This window comes from Equus caballus, chromosome 9, assembly GCF_041296265.1.
Source record: "Equus caballus isolate H_3958 breed thoroughbred chromosome 9, TB-T2T, whole genome shotgun sequence".
Lineage (NCBI taxonomy): Eukaryota > Metazoa > Chordata > Mammalia > Perissodactyla > Equidae > Equus > Equus caballus.
This window is the reverse complement of record NC_091692.1, coordinates 55167320-55173319: the sequence shown is the minus strand read 5'-3', so window position 1 is coordinate 55173319 and position 6000 is coordinate 55167320. Positions and strand designations below refer to the sequence as shown.

General features: G+C 40.5%; 1 long non-coding RNA gene across 3 annotated transcripts in view; it reads right to left on the bottom strand.

Moving 5' to 3' along the window:
- Positions 1–1293: 1293 nt before the first annotated feature.
- The window catches only part of LOC138915588 (uncharacterized), a 41500-nt gene continuing 36793 nt past the window's right edge, over positions 1294–6000 (bottom strand). For all 3 annotated transcript variants that reach the window (XR_011421615.1, XR_011421616.1, XR_011421617.1), the window contains exon 3: positions 1294–1749. This is a non-coding gene — a long non-coding RNA (uncharacterized lncRNA). The remainder of the gene's footprint in view (positions 1750–6000) is intronic.

Sequence of the window (6000 nt, the reverse complement as noted above, 5' to 3'; positions counted from 1 at the left end):
TTTATTTATCTGCACTTCTTTATTCTATTCCCCACCCCCTGCCAAAAAAAGCCCCCAGAATACTCCATGAGAATAGAAGACTTGCCTGTTTCATTCACTGCAGTATTCCCAGCACTTTGAGGATAGAGAGACATGAAAGAATCAGATTAGCCTGATTTTTACAGGCCATGGTAAGTGCAATGTGAAGTCACTGAAGGGTAATGAGACTCTGACTACTTTTGGAGAATGGACTGGAAGTGGGCAACAGTGGAAGTGAAAGTAGATCAGTCAGTAAACTCTAGCATTGTTCTAGGCAAGATAAAGGGGGGTTGAACAAGTATGGTGTTTGCAGATCAAAAAGATAGGTCTTGTTTATGTGGGAATTAGGGAAGAGAAGCATCAAGAAGACTCTTAGGTTGCTGGCTTTAATAACTAGATAAATGGAGGTGCCATTTAATGAGATGGGGAATATAAGGGAAGAGCACTTTGGGGGGACTGTGGCAGAGAGTTGGATATCTAGAATTTCCTTCTGACTATGTTATGAAGACATCCTAGTCAAGATATCAATTAAACAGCTAGATACTGTCCATGAAAATAATCCATAAGCAATCTATAAACGAAAATATGGGTGAATTTGTTCTGAGCTGAAATCTGAGGACCATGGCCCGGGGCCTTTCTTCCCACAGGAAGAAAGGGCACCAAAGAAGTGAGGTGTACAGAGTGGTTATATACCGCCAAGCAGGACGTTTCACATATGATTGAAATGTCCCTCCCACAATAGTCACAAGATTGCCCTGTCGGCACAGCTCTTGATGGACACCGCAGGTAGTGGGTCTGCTATCTCAGAGGGCGTAGCAGGAGGCAAGTCTGTTGTCTCGAGCTGGGCAGTCACAGGTGAGCACAGCAATCAGTTTCTAGCCTAAGGAAAGACGCTTAAGCCTTAAGGAGATGCCAACTTTGGGAGAGGGAGGGAAGTTGCACCTTTATCTCAAGGGCCTTTGTTCTTGCCATAGGGAATATCTAAAGCAGATATACAATGCATGCTCAACAGCCACGGTCAGGCCCTTTTGGAAAGACAAGGTGAGGCCGAATTAGGTTTACACCAAATGGCTTCCTCATATTCTCCAATATATCCTATTGCTTGCCATTTTTATTTGTCAATACAAACAAGTTGAACTCAGATTTGGGATGCAGATATAAACCTGAGAATTTATAAACCATTTAAGATCACCTGTGTTGGGGAAGTGGGAGAATTCCTCCCCCACCCCTTTTTCTTAAGGTTCTTATGGCTGGTCAAATAATTTAAAAGGCAGGTTAGCAGGAGAAAAATCAAACAAAGTTTAATAGCATGTATACATGGGAGAAACTCAGGAGAAACAGTAACTCAGTCATCTGGCTGAGGCTGCCTGTTTAAATTTCTTCAGCTACAGACAAGGAGGATGTTGGGGGTAGTGATTTGGAGCTTCAAAGGGGAGGAAGGCAACTCCTGGAAATGGAAAAGCAAATGTTTGGTAAATAGAACTTTGATAAGAATGGGCTTAGCAAGGATCCTCCCAGTCTACCAGATACCCAGAGTTATCTAAGGTGATGGCTTGTCCTGGGGACTGGCCTTTATTTTAAATTTCTTTTAGTCAGTTGGGGAGAAGGTGGAATGTTCTTCCTGAGTCTTCTGAGCCTTTATTTTCTTCAGCTTGAAATAATCCACATACCAGAGTGGTGCATCTTGCGGTGGGCGGGGCGGGGGTGTGGGCATGCCCTGAACCCCATCACCTGCATAGGAAAAATAGATTTCAACATTTAGGGGTTAGATAGTATAAGAGGAGCCACTAAAAGTGAGAGAAGCATGGGCTATACAGAAACCCAACAAGAAAAGTATTTCAAGGAGCAAGTACTCAACTGCTTTGAATGCTGCTAAGAACTCATTTAAGAGAACAGAGAATTTATATTTTTTTCAGCTTTGTTGAGGTATAATTAACATTAAAAAATTGTACATAGTTAATGTATACATTGTGATGAAGTTGGACAATATGCTTACACCCATGATACCATCACCACAATCCTGGTAATAAATATATCCATCACCTCCAAAAGATTTCTTACGTCCCTTTGCTTTTGTGTGTGTGTGTGGGAAGAACATTTAACATAAGACTTATCCTCTTAAGTTTATAATGTTGTAGATCTCTAGAACTTATGTATCCTGCATAACTAAAACTTGATGCTGAACAACAACTCTCCATTTTCCCCACTCCCGTCCCCTGGCAACCACCAATCTATTTTCTGCTTGTCTAAGTTTGACTATTTTAGATACCTCCTATAGGAGAAATCATGCTATATTTGTCATTCTGTGACTGACTTGTTTCAGTTAGCATAATATCTTTTTTTTTATTGAGTTAATGATAGGTTACAATCTTGTGTGATTTCAGTTGTACATTAATATTTGTCATTCGTGTTGTAGGTGCACCATTTCACCCTTTGTGCCCGCCCCCCACCCCCCCTTTCCCCTGGTAGCCACTAATCTGTTCTCTTTGTCCACATTTTTAAATTCCTCCTATGAGTGGAGTCATACAGAGATTATCCTTCTCTAACTGGCTTATTTCACTTAACGTAATTCCCTCAAGGTCCATCCATGTTGTTGCAAATGGGATGATTTTGTTCTGTTTTGCAGCTGAGTAGTATTCCATTGTATATATATACCACAACTTCTTTATCCATTCATCTGTTGATGGGCACTTAGGTTGCTTCCATGTCTTGGCTATTGTAAATAATGCTGCAGTGAACATTGGGGTGCATAGGACTTTTGGGATTGCTGACTTCAAGCTCTTTGGATAGATACCCAGTAGTGGAATGGCTGGATCGTATGGTAGTTCTATTTTTAGTTTTTTGAGGAATCTCCATACTGTTTTCCATAGCGGCTGCAGTAGTTTGCATTCCCACCAGCAGTGTATGAGGGTTCCATTCTCTCCACAACCTCTCCAACATTTGTTACTATTAGCTTTAGATATTTTTGTCATTCTAATGGGTGTAAGGTGATATCTCAGTGTAGTTTTCATTTGCATTTTCCTGATGATCAGCGATGATGAGCGTCTTTTCATGTGCCTGTTAGCCATCTGTATATCTTCTTTGGAGAAATGTCTGTTCATGTCTCCAGCCCATTTTTTGATCGGGTGGTTTGATTTTTTGTTGTTGAGTTGTGAGAGTTCCTTATATATTATGGATATCAAGCCTTTGTCAGATATATGACTTGCAAATATTTTTTCCCAGTTAGTGGGTTGTTTTTTTTGTTTCAATCCTGTTTTCATGTGCCTTGAAGAAGCTCTTTAGTCTGATGAAGTCCCATTTGTTTACTCTTTCTGTTGTTTCCCTTCTCTGAGAAGACATGGTGTCCGAAAAGATCCTTTTAATACTGATGTCAGAGAGTGTACTTGCCTACGTTTTCTTCTAGAAGCCTTATGGTTTCAGGTCTCACCTTTAGGTCTTTGATCCATTTTGAGTTTATTTTAGTGAATGGTGAAAAAGAATGGTCAGTTTTCATTCTTTTACATGTGGCTTTCCAGTTTTCCCAGCACCATTTTTGGAAAAGACTTTCTTTTCTCCATTGTATGCACTCAGCTCCTTTGTCGAAGGTAAGCTGTCCATAGATGTGTGGTTTTATTTCTGGGCTTTCAATTCTATTCCATTGATCTGTTCACCTGTTTTTGTACCAGTACCATGCTGTTTTGATTACTGTAGCTTTGTAGTAAGTTTTGAAGTCAGGGATTGTGATGCCTCCCGTTTTGTTCTTTTTTCTCAGGATTGCTTTAGCAATTCGGGGTCTTTTGTGGCCCCATATAAATTTTAGGATTCTTTGTTCTAATTCTGTAAAGAATGTCATTGGGATTCTGATGAGATAGCGTTGAATCTGTAGATTGCTTGAGGTAGAACGGACATTTTAACTATGTTTATTCTTCCAATCCATGTACATGGAATGTCTTTCCATCTCCTTATGTCGTCATCCAATTCTCTCAGAAAGGCCTTGCAATTTTCATTATATAGGTCCTTCACTTCCTTGGTTAAATTTACCCCGAGGTATTTTATTCTTTTTGTTGCGATTGTGAATGGTATCCAGTTAGCATAATATCTTCCGGGTCCATCTATGCTTTTACAAATGGTAGTATTTCCTTAATTTTTAAGTTTGAATAATGTTTAATTGTGTGTCTATCTCGCATTTTCCTCATTTTCTTTATCCACTTGACTATTGATGGACATTTGAGTTGTTTCTATATCTTGACTATTGTGAATAATGCTGCAATAAATGTGGGAGTGTAGATATCTCTTCACAATCCTAATTTCAAGTCTTTGCATATATACCGAGGAGTAGAATTGCAGGATCATGTGGTAGTCTATTTTAATGTGGTTTTTTTTGGTGAGGAAGATTGACCCTGAGCTAACACACCTGTTGCCAATCTTCCTCTTTTTGCTTGAGGAAGATTGTCGCTGAGCTAACATCTGTGCTAATCTTCCTCTACTGTATGTGGGATGCTTTCACAGTGTGGCTTGACGAATGGTGCTAGGTCCATGCCCAGGATCTGAACCTCCGAACCCCAGGTCGCCAAAGTGGAGCACACGAACTTAACCACTATGCCATCGGGTTGGCCCCAGTCTTCCTCTATTTTTTGTACGTGGGATGCCACCACAGAGTGGCTTGATGAATGGTGTGTCGGCCCACACCTGGGATCTGAACCCATGAAACCCCAGCCGCCAAAGTGGAGCGAATGAACTTCGCCACTATACCACCAGGCCAGCCTCTATTTTTAATTTTTCTTTTTTTTGAGGAAGACTGGCCCTAAGCTAACATCTGCTGCCAATCTTCCCCTTTGTGCTTGAGGAAGAGTGGCCTTGAACTAACGTCTGTGCCAATCTCCCTCTATTTTATATGTGGGTTGCTACCACAGCATGGCTTGACAAGCGGTGTATGTCTGCACCCGGGATCTGAACCTGCAAACCTGGGCTGCAGAAGCGGAGAGAGCTGAACTTAACCACTACACCACTGGGCCAGCCCCTACTTTTAATTTTTTGAGGAACCTCCATACTGTTTTCCATAGTGGCTGCACCATTTTACATTCCCATCGACAGTGTACAAGGGTTCCAATTTCTCCACATCCTTGCCAACACTTGCCATTTTTTGTTTTTTGGTAATAGTCATCCTAACATTTGTGAGGTGATATCTCAATTGTGATTTTGATTTGCATTTCTTATCAGATTTGGCAATATGGAGGTTATTCATAGGAAAACGTATGAATCAAAGAGGAGGAAAAGAGAGTCCACGTAGAACTCTTTCAAGAAGTTTTGCTATGAAAGCAAGCAGAGAAATAGGCTCAGCTAGAGGGATTACGGGGTAAAGAAAAGTGGTGTTTTGTCTTTGTTTTTTTAAGATGAGCGATATTACAACATTTTTTATGATGAAGAGACCATCCAGCCTGAGGAGAGATTGATGATGCAGTAAAGAGAGGGGATAAGGAAAACAACTAAACCCCTAAGTGGGTAGCAGACATAGGAGTCCAGATCACAGCTGGAAAGACTGAAGATTAACAGAAGAAAAGCCACTTCCTTCTCTTTAATATGATGCAGAAGATAAATGCAGTTGTAGGAAGGATTGTACATTTAGTGGTGGGATGTGGGAGAAGTTCCCTATCTCGTGACTTTTTTCTGAAGTGTAAAGGAAAATCATTGGCCAAGAGAGAACATACAAAATAGTCATCGTGGAGAGCGAAAAAGTAAGTTTTCTAAAACCCTGGAAAAGGATGACCAGCTTAAGGTTTGTGATCAGGAATTTAAAGAAAGCTTGTCAACCTGAAAGCCAGTTCTTTGTGGCCAGGAAAGAGGGCAATAATGAAAAGTGTTCTAGAGAGAGCAAATACAGTGATTGTTGTAGCTTCTTATTTACCCTAAATGATCACTTAAAGTGTATAAGTACATTATAATCTATAACAATGTTAAAGAAAATATATAGCTAACAGAAGTTGGCAAGTAGAAGGAGCAAAG